We start from the raw sequence: 16542 nt of genomic DNA, 5'->3' as shown, positions 1-16542 counted from the left end.
CACTCTAAAAAATGCTGGGTTAAATATAACCCAGTGCTGGGTTAAAAAGGGACAAACCCAGCTATTGGGTTGTTTTGACCCAGCGGTTCACAACCGCTGGGTCAAAACAACCCAATAGCTGGGTTTGTCCCTTTTTAACCCAGCACTGGGTTATATTTAACCCAGCATTTTTTAGAGTGCACATTAAAAAAAATTTAAACGTTTAAAAAATTGTCTCAAAATCAATGTGACAACCTGCCCCAACCTGATATATGTATATAAAAAAACACCAATTTGTCTAATTTTGTCTCATGGTTATTATCGTTAAATCTATTAAAACATTCATGCTAATTAAAGTAAAGCTGAAATGAAAATATATCAATAAAAAATATATAAATATTTGATGAAAAAATTAAAATAAGCGAAAAATTTGAAATGTTGCATTGGCAACTAACTGAATAAAGTTTAAGTAAAAGCACTAAAATTAATAAATTGAAATAAACAAAAACTAAAAATGAAATAACAAATAAAACCTGAATAGTAATATTTAAAATAATAAAAATGACACATAAAATGACTGCAAGCTGAACATATAAAAAAAACAAAAGCTAATTCAGAATATTAATAAAAACTATACTAAAATAAAACTGGTCTTGAGAACATATACTTCAACTTTTCAGTTGAAATCTACGTTAATTATGCAGACTATTCTTGATTTACTTTCTCTTGTTCATCCAGAAACTACTAAATATATGACGATATACTCATTTTTGTTTGGATGACAAAATTTACAAATATTATTCTAATTTAAAGTATTAGTTGTTTAAAACTAACATATAAAACTGCTGGTTCAATTAAACTTGAGTCTTTATAGTTATATATCCTATATGTGCAAAAAATTTATTTAGCCAATTGCCTTACTACCACTATCTGTGTGCACTCTTTATTTAGATCTATCGTTCCTTATTCCTTTGAGAAAGGAAGAAATAAATGCTCAGAGGAGAAAAGCTCCATTGTTTTCCCCATGATCTCAATGTGTCTCTTTGTGAGAATGCTGTCTGTTCAAATTAATCTATATGTCAGTACTTTGGAAACCAGCAGATGGCGATATATAATTGATATCGGTGTACACCTACCTTGCCAATTTATCACTTTTGATAGATTAAAAATCAAATATTAAAACTGTTTTCTGCGCACATATATAAAAAACTAAAAACAACATGACAAAATTATTACAACTTTAAATTTAAAGTGAAAACTATATATATATAAAAATTAATTGAAAATAATAATAAAAGCTATCTAAATAATACTAAAATAACACTGACCTAGAACAGTCCTTTTTGATACTCTCGTGAATGGAGGCAGAGACTGACACTTGTTGAATAAAGTCGTGATTTTTGTTTTCTTAGCGCACAAAAAGTTGTAAAACCTTACGGTTGAACAACTGATGTCACACGGAATATTTTAACAATGTCCTCACTCACTACCTTTCTGGGCCTTGAACGTAGTCGTTCTGTTGCTGTCTACGCAGTGTCAGAAAGCTCTCGGATTTAATCAAACATCTTAATTTGTGTTCTGATGATGTTGTGTTCTTACAGGTTTGGAACGACATGAAGGTGAGTAATTAATGACAGAATTTCATTTTTGGGTGAATTATCCCTTTACTGTCCCTGACAGCATTTAGCCACTTGTTAGCAACTGACCTTTTTCAAGACAAGTAAAAGATTTAAAACACACACACAGGTTTGTTTTTGTGAAAAGTGGGGACATCCGATAGGCGTAATGGTTTTTATACTGTACAGACCGTATATTCTATTGCCCTACACCAACCCTGCCCCTAAACCTACCCCTTACAGGAAACTTTGTGCTATTTCAGATTTTCAATACACTCCATTCTGTGTGATTTATAAGCGTTTTGAAAAGTGGGGACATTGGGTAATGTCCTGAAAAGTCACCTTCTCCTTGTAATACCTATGTCATACCTTTGTCATTATACAAATGTATGTCCTCATTTGTCACAAAAACGCGCGCACACACACACACACACACACACAAGGGACATTGACGATGGAACCAAAAGAGCTAAAACTAATTTTTGGGGTTTGGCCTACAAAAAAACATCCCTTCAGCACTCTATTAAAGATTTCCTTGTTAACTTAGCAACATGCTAATGCAGCAGGCAGCAAGTGCCTCACTAGATTTTGAGACAGAGCTTGTTAAAAATGTAAGTGTATGAAAAAACTAATTTAAGGACCTTACGACACAAAATCTGTGCATCAATGTCAAGTTTTCATGTTATGCAACGGGTATGTGTGAACTGCAAGCTTTCATGTGCTTCCACGATCTGTGCATCCTCGACATGCTCCATACATGAGGAATGTGCATGTGTCTCTACTTGTTTTTGGCCAGTTGCTGCAGTATGTGTCGGGCCGGTCTGTTGCAGTATGACAGCGTGTTTTGAGACAGGAGAAGATGACGACCCCCTACAGAGAAGCCTAGCTGCTTGCTGCATTTCTGAGAGATTTCAAGTGATTTACAGCCTCCTTTCGCACACAGACAGACAACGTGACAGATACACACACACACACACACACACACACATACACAGTCAGACATGCTTGTAACACGCAGACAGACATACAGGCAGAACTGAATACCAGCCGCCTGCCTTTGATAGAGGACATACAAGCTTTATATTCAAATTTCTTTAGACTAGAATTTCAATATCAGCCATGTTTGTGGTTAGGCAAGGTTTGTTATTTTGATAAGTTTAATATTTCTTCAAGAAAACTTGTTTAAAGATAACATAGCCTTTTTAATCTAGATATATAGTGCTTTTCTTGTTAAAATATTAAAATTGCATTGCAATATCCCTTAAACCCAAATGATCTATATCCACCTTATGCAGTATCAGATTTAAATACATTTATTAATTGTTTGTGCAAGCTTGTGTGATGTATTAGTAGGGTAAACACTATACATTTAATTTAAAGTATAGATTATCATTTTCAAATTGAGAAAACTGAGAAAAATTGTGGACAACAGTTTTGTTGAAATACGGCAAGATAATTTTCATCAAGGGTTCCTAAGTTTTCCATTCACTATAGTCATAAACAAAATCTTCAAAAAAGATTATAATAGACAAAAAATCTGACAATAAATGAAATATTTTCTAGATTTGAATCAAACCAATAACTTCTACGATGAATCACAACTTGCAAACATTTCATTCAAAGTAAAAAGAAGAATTGAAACTGTAATTGTAAAGAAAAACTTGGATTGCTGGGTTCAAAATGTTTGAAAACGCATGGCATAAATATGTCAGAAAGAATTTTACAGTAAAATGGAGGACATTTTTTATGAGGGGGTGGGGCAGGAGGTCATTAGTGTGCGAAGGGGGTGTGGCTAAGGCAGAGTCATGATTGTTTTACAGGATTTGTATATGCCAAAAAGATTAGTAAATGATTAAAAAAAAAAATAAAACATTTTTCTTTTCTTTTTAAATTTTTCGGAAAAGACGGCATTTGGCTTGTTATTATCAATGACCTGTGTAGGGAGGGAAAGATGTTCAGAAAAGCACTTATTTAGATCACTTCATTTTTATAATTATATTATGTATTGGAAACCTCTCCCTGTTTTTTCTGGAATTTGGAAAGGGTGGCAAAATCATCATTATCCAAAATGCAAAATGCCTCGCACTCTAAAAAAGTAAAAATTTCTAAATTGTCTAAAATATTGCATTGTGTTGTATTTTAGGGTTAAAGGAAGGGTCCTTTCCAAAACCTTTTCCATTTTTCTATGGATTTTTGTCTTACAGTGCATATAAACGCAAAATTTATTAATTAATTAGATCTGAACAAAACTTGTATTTTCATGCAAATTCCCTGATGAGGACATCACCTTCATAGAGGTAGAGCACAGGCTACTGTAAATATCCTAATTGACTAAACAAACATTTGTCTTAATCAAACAGGCTTAATGTAACAACATAATCCCACTTCCTCTAGATTCTAATGAGCCGCTCTCATTTCAAACAGCAATTCTATTAGAACTTAAAATATCATTAAGCAAATGTAATGAATGCATTTTGTTCTGTTCAGCTTTCTGAATGTATTTATAATGTATTATTTCACCACAAGTGTTTCAAAAACTTAATTACAAATCAGATTTAAGTGTTCATTCAAATGTAATTCTTTAACCAAAAAAAAAAAAAACTTCAAATGACTCAGTATGATCCTTATGTTTATTATACACACAAATGCATACACAATTCACCATGATGGAGATTTTGGTTTGTTTTGAAATTTACTTTTTCTCCAAAGACAGGGTTTAAGATACAAAATCCTTCTTTTTTCACTTTTTCTGTTCCATCGTCTTATTTTAATCTTCCATTCTCATTCCAACACTGTCAAACTTTTAAAAAGTGGACCAAACTGCTTTTAAATAGCATAGAGCATGACTAATGAGAGAAACATGTTAAAATCATTGCAAAAAGTCCTCGGAAGACAAATGAATTTTCTGCAGAATAATTAACTTAATTAACAAATTTGCATGCATATTCATCAAGCTATTGAAGTCTCTCCAGCCCGGCTTGATGAACGTTGCCGTAATAACCATCTCATTTACATTCTACCATCTACTGCTATTTAGAGATGAAAATGAAGAATAAAAGAAGTGGCACATTTCTGAATGCACACACATGCAGGATTGTCTGGTGTATGGTTTCACAGAACCACAGCCCACGTTTGCTCTATCGTGTTGAGGTATCGCTGTAATGAGCTCCAGAGGAAGGCTCTATGTGTGTGTGTGTGTGTGTGTGTGTGTCTCCTGCCCTTGGCCCCATCCTCTCTCTCCTGGGCATTGTGTTGGCAGTCGTCCCTGACTCGCAGTTCTCTGGGGCTGGCAGACTGTGCTACCCGCTGTCTCTGCAGGGCAATCTTAACAGGCAGCAAGGTGTAACAGCACAGACTGCCGCACAAGACCCGAGGATACCATCGCAACCCAGCCCACCTCAAACACACACACACTCATCCAAGCAGCCATCGGTGCTTTAATTGTATCTGCATTTTTCTGCATTATCCAAGCATTTTTTTTTTCTTTTGCCACTTTTATTCACAATATTATATGAATTTACATTTACAATTATGTATTTGGCAGATGCTTTTATCCAATTTGACTTACATTGTATACACTTTATCAGTTTATGGATTCCCTGGGAATCGAACCCATGACCTTGTGTGTGTGTGTGTGTGTGTGTGACAGTACTGTTTGAGCTACAGAAATGTAAATAACATAAAAATGGCAAATGGGAAAAAATTGAGGGAATGGTGGGAACAGAAATTCAGCAAAAGAAAGTGTTGCAAGTCAGATTCAACCTCAAACCAATTTATTCACAGTATTATATGAATTTAAAATGTACAATTATGCATTTGGCAGATGCATTTATCTGACACAACTTACATGCATTCAAGGTTTACATTTATCAGTTTATGCATTACCTGGGAATTGAACCCATGACTTTGGTATTGCTAGGGCCATGCTTTTCTGTTTGAGCTACTGGAATGCATATAGGAGAACATTTTTTTTAACCTTTCTTAACCTAAAATATGTGCGTGCAGAATCATATAATTAGTGCACATTTTATATGTACTACATTTATGTTGTTTTATAATATTTTTTGTCTTTTGTAATTTTTTGTTAACTTTAAAAAGCTGCGTGATGAGCTGCATTTTTTTTTTGTGTATTCCACATAAAAAATAACAGCATATGAATTTTATACAACATTAGGGTGATTAAATAATGAGAGAATTTTCATTTTTTGGAACTATTCCTTTAAGTGTGCATGTGTTGAGCATACAACAATATTGATTAATGAATTTATGGGTGTAGTTGACAGTTTTTATATAAAATTGCTGGAAAATGCTTCAAACAAATGTTCTGATTGGAGAAAAAAATAAGATGGGGAATTTTATTGGTTTATTTCATTCTTTTTTGTCATTTTAAATTTAAGAGAGTCTGTTTCTTTGCATTTGGAACAATTAGGAAGTGACAGCAATTCACAGACATGTTTGAGAGGTTCATTAGAATTGTTCTGAAACAGAGAAATCACCCAAAGGCCTAACCTGATCACCAATCTTACGATGGTTTCAGCTGAATGTAACATATGCTCGACATATTCAAGAGGGCTATGTTTCAAACAGCAGCATCTCCCTAAAGATTCATCCATCAGATTCATAGAGTAGTGGATCAAAAACAAGGAGACGAGTCTGTATTGTGTTAATGCACGTCACTTTTAGTGGTTTGAGACATTTTTATTAAGTTTCATGAAATGTGAGGAGACAGTCAAAGGGGGTTTTGTAATTGTGGATAATTTGCACATTAGCGATTTTATAAACATCTTGCAGGTTTGTGCAAAAACTCTCCTAAAAGATCATTTTGAATGAACACTTGTAAAAGATACGCAAGGGATTTTTTCTACAAACATAAGCTATTTTATATTATAAAAGGCTAGATTTTCTAATAGATGTTTCTGCTTATTCTGTGTCTGAACCTTGTAGTTTAGAGATGTTTGAACTGATAGATCTGTCTCGAGGGCATCTCTCAAGGTTTATATTTAAATCTATGATTGTGTTTTGCATGTTTTTGAGAGATATTCAGACATGTGTTCTTAAGGTGCTTTACCCTCATTATCATGCCTGTGACTTGTCAAAAAGGTTGACACCTGAAGACAATAAATGAACAAACATTTCTGGCAAAATTGTCTTTCGGAACTGTACACACAGCTCAGGAAGTGTTTGACGGTGATATAGATGGAGAAAGTTCTGAAGAAAGTCCCAAATTCACAGAGGGATTTGCTTAAGGTGCTTTACCCTCATTATCATGCCTGTGACTTGTCAAAAAGGTTGACACCTGAAGACAATAAATGAACAAACATTTCTGGCAAAATTGTCTTTCGGAACTGTACACCATGCTGATTCCTCCCTCCAGTGGAGCTGCACAGCTCAGGAAGTGTTTGACGGTGATATAGATGGAGAAAGTTCTGAAGAAAGTCCCAAATTCACAGAGGGATTTGATTACCTCTATCCATTATCCACTAAAATTAACCAGCTCATAACAATCTTTCGTTCCAGTAGGCCTAATGTGTTTGATGATTCACAAAAACACTCCGGCCCATATGAATAATTTGTTCATGATTCAAGGTACACTGATCGTGCTGCATGTTTTTGTAATTTATTCAGGAACCATTGGCTACTACTGGTCACCTTTGGTCACCTCTGTTTGTTTGTTTTTGCGTGCAGTTCGCTTGAACTCAATAGAAAAATGTTTTTGCTCAGTTATTTTTTGTTGCATTACATTCCGTACATAAGGACAGTGGCACTTAACATTTCAGCAGCGGGGAACCGTACAAATACATTTTTACACAGCCAATGAAAATAAGAATAAAAGATCAATCTAAGGGTCTATATCGGGAGCGTTCAAATGAAAATAGCGAGGAACTCAATTGTTTTTACCCAGCCCTTATGAATATAGTCATGGCCTCCAGTTCCTTAGCTATTGCTTATACATAATATAGCCTATAACTTATTACAACTCTTGTAAAACACATTCTAAAACATGTATTACAGTAGTTCATTCTATAGAAGAACAAAACATAAAACCTACCTTGCCATGATGTTAGTGTCCAATGGAATCTTGGGAAACGTAGTCCACTGGAATCAATTAAGCAAATAGGCTTTGTGGCATATGAGATCACAGAACATTAATTGCAATTTAAATTTAACAACTCAAAAACCTTGACCATTAGAACCAGTATGAAATGTTTACAAAATTCTACTGCAAGACTGAAAACCTGTAAGTATTTTTGGGGTTTAATTTGGTCAGTATCTAGAAGTGGAACTGCACTGTTGCCTTTGTGGGAACAAAAAGGGAGAGAATTTCGCCTGAAATCTTCTTCACCATTAACTGCGGTGATAATTTATGGCACTGAATCTGGTGCCAAGAGACCATTTGGTCCTTGTGTCTGTGCCATTTTACAACGACACACACAGTCACACATACCGTACACACACACACACACACACACACACACACATGCATTCTTTTTCTCAGTCACCTATGTTTTTTCTCTTTTTACATTTGATAAAGGCTATTTTCATCACAGCACGTTTTCTAGTTTTTGAAACAAGAATTTAAATAAGACTGAAATGGTCTCAAAATGTAAGTAGGGAATCTGCAGTTCAGTGCAAAAATATCTGGATTAATCATCACATTTAATGTAATAGAACAGTTGGTTTACAAACTAAGTAGTAAGTTTTAACAGCGTCTGTTTTCAGCCTTGAAAACCAACAGCTTTTCTGTTGCTGACACTAATCTTATAATTCTCAGAATAAAGTAAGCCACAGAATTTTTTTTGGGGACAGATTCATACACAAGTCTGTAAAATAAACAGCAGCTGAGATGACCATTGATATGTTCAACCTAGGATTTTTAGGTCAGCCCTGTATCTCAGAAACCACTAAAGCATTCTGATCCATACAAAATTAGATTCTCTACTGATCTTTGTGCCAAAATGTGCACTGAGGGTCCAGTCAAAGACATTTATCCGAAATAGTCATTAACTTTCCTTTAGTCTAGATTTAACACGGAATACAAATTACTTTACTGTCCAACATTCGGTTTTAATGGCTGCCAAATGTGCCTGTGATTAGCCAAAATCGACTTCAGACAAACTTCATGTAATTTGTCCAAATGGGAATAGTTCATACATTTTTAATATTAGGTTTTGAAATTCACATTAACGACCAACTAGATTGATGAGCTCTAGGGCCTCTTGATGTCATGCTCTCTGCCAACTAGCTGAAAATCAGCTTTAGATGAAATTCAAATGACTTCGCGACCATTGATGGTCAGGTTGAATGTAAAACAGATTCGTACCCCAAAATTCCCAGCACAAAGTGAGTGAGAAAACACCCAATCCAGACCTGCGAGTCTCGGTTAATTTAAGTTAAGCTTATGGGTCAAATGTAAGGGCCGTATAATAACAGAGAGATCAAGTACCCCGGGACCCTCATACTGAAAACACAATCACATCCCATGCCAGGATACGCACACAGAGTGCCAAGTCTAGAAATAGGGGCGTTCATCTCAGCCAGGACGGGTGCCAAACTGACACCAATCTAATATGCAAATGAGTTGCTGGCTGATGATGTGGTAGCTTCTGCGGGGAGGATCACCTGCACCTCCTCTCGCAGGACATGGTTTTCAAAGGGGTTTATCTCCTTAAACCCTCTAATTAAAATGAGAAATCCCTAAGCCACCAGCACTCGCGCAAAAAAAAAGAAAAAAAAAAGAAAGATTATTAGGAAAATTCTGTGTCCCACACCATCTGCGACCCGGACTTGTGGAGATTTTTTGGGAACGAGACTGAGAGAGGGAGCAGGAGAGGGACTAACGTATGACAACACCCTTTCTCCACCCGTTAGAGGGGCGTCGAACAGATAAATCAACATCGCACCAGCTCTACATTGTTCATTCCTAATTACCGTTATTATTAACAAGCAATTCATTCCAGAAACGGTCTCTGAGGCTCTCAGGTGTGAGTTACCAAAAGCTACTGAGTGAACCTTCATTAACAACTATAATCAAACAACCTCCCTCTGAAGCACGCCGGCAGAGATCTCGACATCTGCATTGCATGTTTAGCATGAGCTCGGAAGTGTGGGATGTCCTGTGCATGTCTGAATTCCTGCACTTTTAATAGCATGTATTAAATTTGAGAGCTTCTCAATGGTTAATGAAGAATATTTGTAGGTGTGTATTATAAATACACTTCTGTAACATCTATAATACCTGGACTTTTTTCAGCCAGGTTGTTTTTTTTAAACCAGTCACTCAAAAGCCATAATGACAAAGCTGACTGGCTGACGGCACCTAAATAGTTATGCATAAAGAAGATATTTTGAAGAATTTTGGTAACCAAAAGGTTTCGGGTTCCACTGACTTCCATTGTATTAACAAAAAATACTATGGAAGTCAATGGGGCCCAAAACTGTCTGGTTACCAAAATTCTTCAAAATATCTTCTTTTGTGTTCAACAGAAGAAAAAAATACCAATTTGGAATGACATGAGGGTGAGTAAATGACAGAATTTTTGGTTTTGGGTGGACTGTCCTGTTAAAGGGGTCATATGATGCGATTTCAAGTTTTCCTTTCTCTTTGGAGTGTTACAAACTGTTCGTGAATAGATAAGATCCCTAAAGTTGCAAAGACTAAAGTCTCAAACCCAAAGAGATATTCTTTATAAAAGACTCGTCCGCACCCTCCTAAAACGCCTCGTTTAAACACGCCCCCACATGTCTACGTCACTGTGTGGGAAGATTTGCATAACGCTGCCCAAATGTTCACACAAAGAAAGAAGGTGAAACTTTTATTCTCGCTGTAGTATTGTTGCTGCCGCCGCCGCCGCCATGTAGTGGAGATGCTGTGTTTTGTTGTGAAAGCGAAACTACTTTGTTTGGTCTTCCAAAAGAGGACACAACTAGAAATCAGTGGTTAAGTTGTATTTACAACACTGTTCCAGAACAGTTCAAACCAAATATTAAGATGTGTGCAATGCATTTTACGGAGGATGAGGACTGTTTCCTGGGAAGTAGCCTACAATGCCGGTGTTCTGACAAATAATGCTGACTCACAGCCTGTAAGTACGTTTTCATATTTAAAGAATTTGCCACTGACGATCCAAACGCGAGTTTTGAGCAGTGTAGAGTAGCGCTTGTTGTTTTGTTGTTTATCCGATCACAAATGCAGACATGGTTTTATGTTTACGCGGCTCTTCCAAAAGAGGACACAACTAGAAATCAGTGGTTAAGTTGTATTTACAACACTGTTCCAGAACAGTTCAAACCAAATATTAAGATGTGTGCAATGCATTTTACGGAGGATGAGGACTGTTTCCTGGGAAGTAGCCTACAATGCCGGTGTTCTGACAAATAATGCTGACTCACAGCCTGTAAGTACGTTTTCATATTTAAAGAATTTGCCACTGACGATCCAAACGCGAGTTTTGAGCAGTGTAGAGTAGCGCTTGTTGTTTGTTGTTTCTCCAATCAAAAATGCAGATATGGTTTTATGTTTACGCAGCGCGATGCAACACAACGTGTAAAAAGACAGTATAAGTCATAGGGGTGTAACGGTACGCGTATCGTGTACCGAACGGTTCACGGGCAAATTCCAAATGGAAGTGATCATCCCTATCCTCTTGGAGTGGGGACTTTGGAGTGAGCAGGGCACGTGTGTGCCATTATGTAGTCGTTTGGAATGCACTTGGCAAAGGGAGCGATGTAATTTCCTCATTATCTTCAGCTGGGATGTTCCCGTGACCACGCAGCACGGTGTCCGTCAGCAGAGTCGCTGATGGACACCGGCATAAAAAAATATACATTTTATATTTTAAAAGTGTTATATATGTTATTTTTTTATATATTATATAGCATATTTTAAAAACTTTTAAAATGTAAAATGTATGTTTATTTGCAACAGTTATGCTAACAACAATAAAAATACATTTATGACATTAAAACAGCGACATCTGCTGACGGACACCGTGCTGCATTGTCACGGGAACATCCCAGCTGAAGATAATGAGGAAATTACATTGCTCCCTTTGCCAAGTGCATTCCAAACAACTACATAATGGCACGCACTTGCCCTGCTCACTCCAAAGTCTCCACTCCAAGGGGATAGGGATGATCACTTCCATTTGGAATTCGCCCGTGAATCGTTCGGTACATTATACACGTACCATTACACCCCTAATAAGTCATTATAATCAGTAATTATGTCCCCACTGGATGCTACAAATGCCTCATTTGTAATGGGTTTTATTGGTGTTGTCTCGTCGCACTGGGACACAGCATCACAATATGTTAAGGGGCGTAACATTTCCGTCACACGTTTGAGGTATTCGGCCAATCACAACGCACTGGATAGCTGGCCAATCAGAGCACACCTTGCTTTTCAGAACGATGAGCTTTGTAAAAATCAACGCGTTTCAGAAAGGCGGGGCATAGAGGAGAAACAATAATATACAGTATGTGGAAAATAATGTGTTTTTTGAACCTTAAACCGCATAAACACATTTCATTACACCAAATACACAAAATAATGTTCTTTTTAGCAATGTCATATGACCCCTTTAATGACTATCCTGAGCTGTGACTTGAGAGCAAAAGTCAACTGCGTGTTTTAAGAGCCCTACAAAAACTGGTAAAACAAATACCATAATATCATGAAATATTTGCAACATTCATATTAAAATATTATTTATTTATATTATATTTGTATTTAAAATGTATTTAGTCAGAATTAACAGAAACTCATAAAAGGCTGCAATAGAGAAGGAGCTTTCTGCTGCCAGAAGATGTAGTTGCATTGTCCAGCAGGGGCTGAAGGGTCAATGCTAACTAGTGATATACAGTAGTCTGCATCCAAGTATGCACACTTCCCTTCTGTATAGGTGAAAAACAGTATATGAAAAGAGTTATATGTCGAAATTCACAGTACAATCTTAAAAATAAAGATTCCAAAAGAGGGTTTTCACAGCAATGCCAGAAAAGAAAAAAATGTTTGTTCCCCAAAGAAACTTTCAGTGAAGAGTTCATAAAAGAAATTTTTTTTTATTAATGTGCATTTTTTTTAATACCGGTAATCTAAAGAAACCTTTTCCACTATAAAGAACGTTTTGTGCAATGTAAAGGTTCCATGGATGTTAAAGAATTATCAGTGTCAATAAAGAACCTTTTAAAGAAGCTTGTATTCATAAAACATTAGGCAAAAAGCAAGTAATTGTTGCTACTCAGAGTATATAATTTTGAATGCAGCCATAGTACATCTGCCAGGTTGGCATTGACCTCTGACCCATACGTTCTTTGACATATGATGTTCTACCAATAACCATGAAAACTATTTATTAGGGTGTTGTTTAACGAGTAATGTAACCACAAGAAACCACTTCTTGGTCCCTATAGCACTTACACTTAAAAGTTAGCCATTTATAAAAACAAATCCTATGGTGCATAAATTCCCATGGCCTTAAGGGATACAAACTTGAGAATTGCAACATCTAGGTATTGTTTACCGATGCCATATAATTTAGATGCCCATTCGTTTTGCATACTATCATAATCGGATGGGTCATTCATGACCATGTACAGCACTCTGGACAGATTGTAGCCTATTTGGTGATCATGTTTGGTGTGACTCATCTTCCAATGATAGGATTTGAAACAGAAGGGTTGACATCAGAACACAGAATGGAGCATCACACGTGGACAAGAGCTATGAGTGATCGTGAACGTGAGTATGTAATAATTCACCTCCAACCATCCACACACAAACAAATATACACCCACAAACTCGTATGTACACTCACATGCACCCACCCACATACATCTGTACCACGCTCTTCCACACAATCAACACAAGGAATTTCATTTACCATTCAAATGAGATGTATGAAATTCATACTCACCTAGAGCATTAAAAACAAATGACAGCCAAAGTTTTGAACAAAGGTGCGCCTCTGCTGCTTAGAAGATGTTTAGGACTTAATCACGTTAGACGCCATATTGAATTTGGCGCGGATGATAACAAGGTTGTGAGGACAGACTTACAGCTTTTATAATGGCACGCACTATAAAGTCCTAGATCACGTAATTTTCACAACTCACAATTTTATAGAGTTTTATCTTATGATTTTTTTTCTCTCAGAAAGACGTTTTGTCAGCTGAATGTTGTTAAGCATAAAAGTGTAGGCCTAACTTCCACAGCCTCGTTTTCATTCCTGTCAAAAGTGAAATATGGCTCTACCTTGACTAAGATCGCTAGTGTGCTGTACACTCTAAAAAATGCTGGGTTAAATACAACCCAGTGCTGGGTAAAATAGGGACAAACCCAGCAATTGGGTTGTTTTGACCCAGCGGTTGGGTTACTACCCAGAAGGTTGGGTTACTACCCAGAAGGTTGGGTTAAACATTTAACCCAACTGCTGTGTCAAAACAACTCAATTGCTGGGTTTGTCCCTATTTTACCCAGCACTGGGTTGTATTTAACCCAGCATTTTTTAGAGTGTAATGTGTGCGAGTTGATAAAGTTGAGTGATATTATTTGAAAAATATATTTTATATTATGGTCCTTCTTGTCACTAATGCACATTTGCATTTAATCTAGTTACCGTCTTTTTTCAACGGTTTTCATATAAATACAGTATATAAGTAGTCATGTAGGCAAGTACACTCTAAAAAATGCTGGGTTAAATTTAATTAAAATTGGCCAACATAGAGGTCAATATTAATAATTATATAAAGTTACAACAAATGTGACAGTTTACTTTGTAACTTTATATAATTATTAATATTGACCTCTATGTTGGCCAAAACATGCGTTTTGCTGTTTCTCAAATTGGTTTGTGCTTCATAATCGTTTTGACTTCTACCAAAATTCTGCAGTTTAAAACGCACTTCAAACTGTATTTCAAACTCTTTTTTTATATTGGTACAGTTCTACTTGCTTAGGAATAAAATATTTAAACAAATTTAAATAACTGGATACAAGGACTGGCTAAAATAAGGCATAGCCTACATGCATTTTCTCAGTAAACACACATGCATAGCCTACATGCATTCTTGTCAGTAAGCACATATTACATTTTTAACTAAAAGAAAATAACGCCCTAAAAAGTCGAAAGAAAGCGTGTGGTGAGAACTTTCCACCGGTCTCACATAGAAGCACACAGAGAAGTGTTGCTGCTCGTTTTTCAGCTGTTCGTTCCTGGCAGCTTTGTCTCTGGGGTAGCGTATGTTCTGCCTCTCTCTGAGTTGTGTGAAATATCGCCACTGTGGGGGTTTTTCTGACACCTCAACATCCCCACAGCAAATCAAGAGTCTCATCGCACACGATCGGTGATTGTGCAGGTTGAATTTTTGCACCTGTCAAAAGCATTAGGTGTTTTAGGACAATGTGATGATTAATAGGATATTAACGTAGACTACTGGTTTATTTTTTATTTGAAAGCGTGAAAAGGAATCAATTACTAGGCTATACCAGAAAAAAAAGTCGTGTGAGATCTTTCTATTAATCTGTTGTGTCAAAACTGTTAGTGAAGTTAACTTTAAGTATTGTTAGAACGATTTTGGACTATTTTCCTGAGCATTTTATCCTAAACAAACCACTGCATTCAAGGTTACCTACATATTGTCATTTAATGCAAGCTAGGCCTATTGGTCGGGAATCGAACTCATGACCAAAATAACTAAAACTCAAAACTAAAAGACCGCGCGCTGAATAGCATATATATATATTAATATATATAATCCTGTCACTCTGGTTTCTCGGGGATGAAAATGCACATTCGCGGGGGAATAGCTGCTTTCGGGCTCCTGATCCGCAGTCTGTCGCTGTTTGGCCCGCGTCCAGCTCGCTGCTGAACTCGGAGACAGGAGAGACTCCAAGCCAGACAGCCTTTACTCCCCTAAACCCAGTCCTGAATAACATCTCAAGAACGTCTCATTTTACAATTAACCTTGACCAACGGGTCGCATAGGCCTATAAACTAATGCACGAGATGGATTTGGTGGATTTTGGCGACTTCATGAATTAAATTCCTTTGTCCTCTGTTGATAAACAGATGCTCTCTTTGCTTTTCTGTGCCATAGCCTATATACATTTTAAATAAACAAATTGATTTAATAATTGCCTTGTGGTGGTCTTAGCATATTATTATATATTATAGTAAATAATAATAACAATAATTGTCAATGGTTGAATCAATATTTTTTTTTTACCAACATTTAAATAGTGCCCTGTGTAAAACATCACGAAACTTTCGTAAATAATGATGAATATAAATACAATTCATGTTCTTCAATTCATGTCTCTCGTTTCTTATGTTACTTTTCATAAACGAATAAAGGCATTTATGTATTACAAAATGATGAGATATAAAGTATTTTTAACACCTATATTTTGAACTTTGTGCGAACATTGTTTATACAAATTAAATGGATAGATAAATGGCCAGATCTTGTGCTGTAGAAAGGAAAGGGGGCAGGCCCATCCCGCATAAAAAATTTAGCACGCACGCTCAGAGAAGGACAAGGCGAAAGGACCTGTAACGTTATAAAAGAGCAAAGACCAGAAAAAAATGACAACACAAAAGCAATGGCTGAGCCAGACACACGCTCCCCTGACAGACTCTTGCTCCCCTGACAGACCTGCTTTATACCCTGCAGACTCACAGTGGAGGACAGGCCCCTTCTCATGTAGAACATTCGGCTGACAAGAGCTGTCTGCCAGTGATTTCATTAACAAATTATCAGCTTTTAAGGACAGTGTGATGCCAGGAACAGACAGCAAATGAAGGCATGGATGTTCACACGTCAAGTGGCATGCGCGCACACACACACACACACACACACACACACACACACACACACACACACACACACACACACACACACACACACACACACACACACACACACATAAATAATAAGAAAGATGTCC

The sequence above is a fragment of the Sinocyclocheilus grahami genome, unplaced genomic scaffold, assembly GCF_001515645.1.
Source record: "Sinocyclocheilus grahami isolate Dianchi unplaced genomic scaffold, SAMN03320097.WGS_v1.1 scaffold270.1, whole genome shotgun sequence".
NCBI classification, from domain to species: Eukaryota; Metazoa; Chordata; class Actinopteri; order Cypriniformes; family Cyprinidae; genus Sinocyclocheilus; species Sinocyclocheilus grahami.
This window is presented reverse-complemented; position numbering follows the sequence as displayed.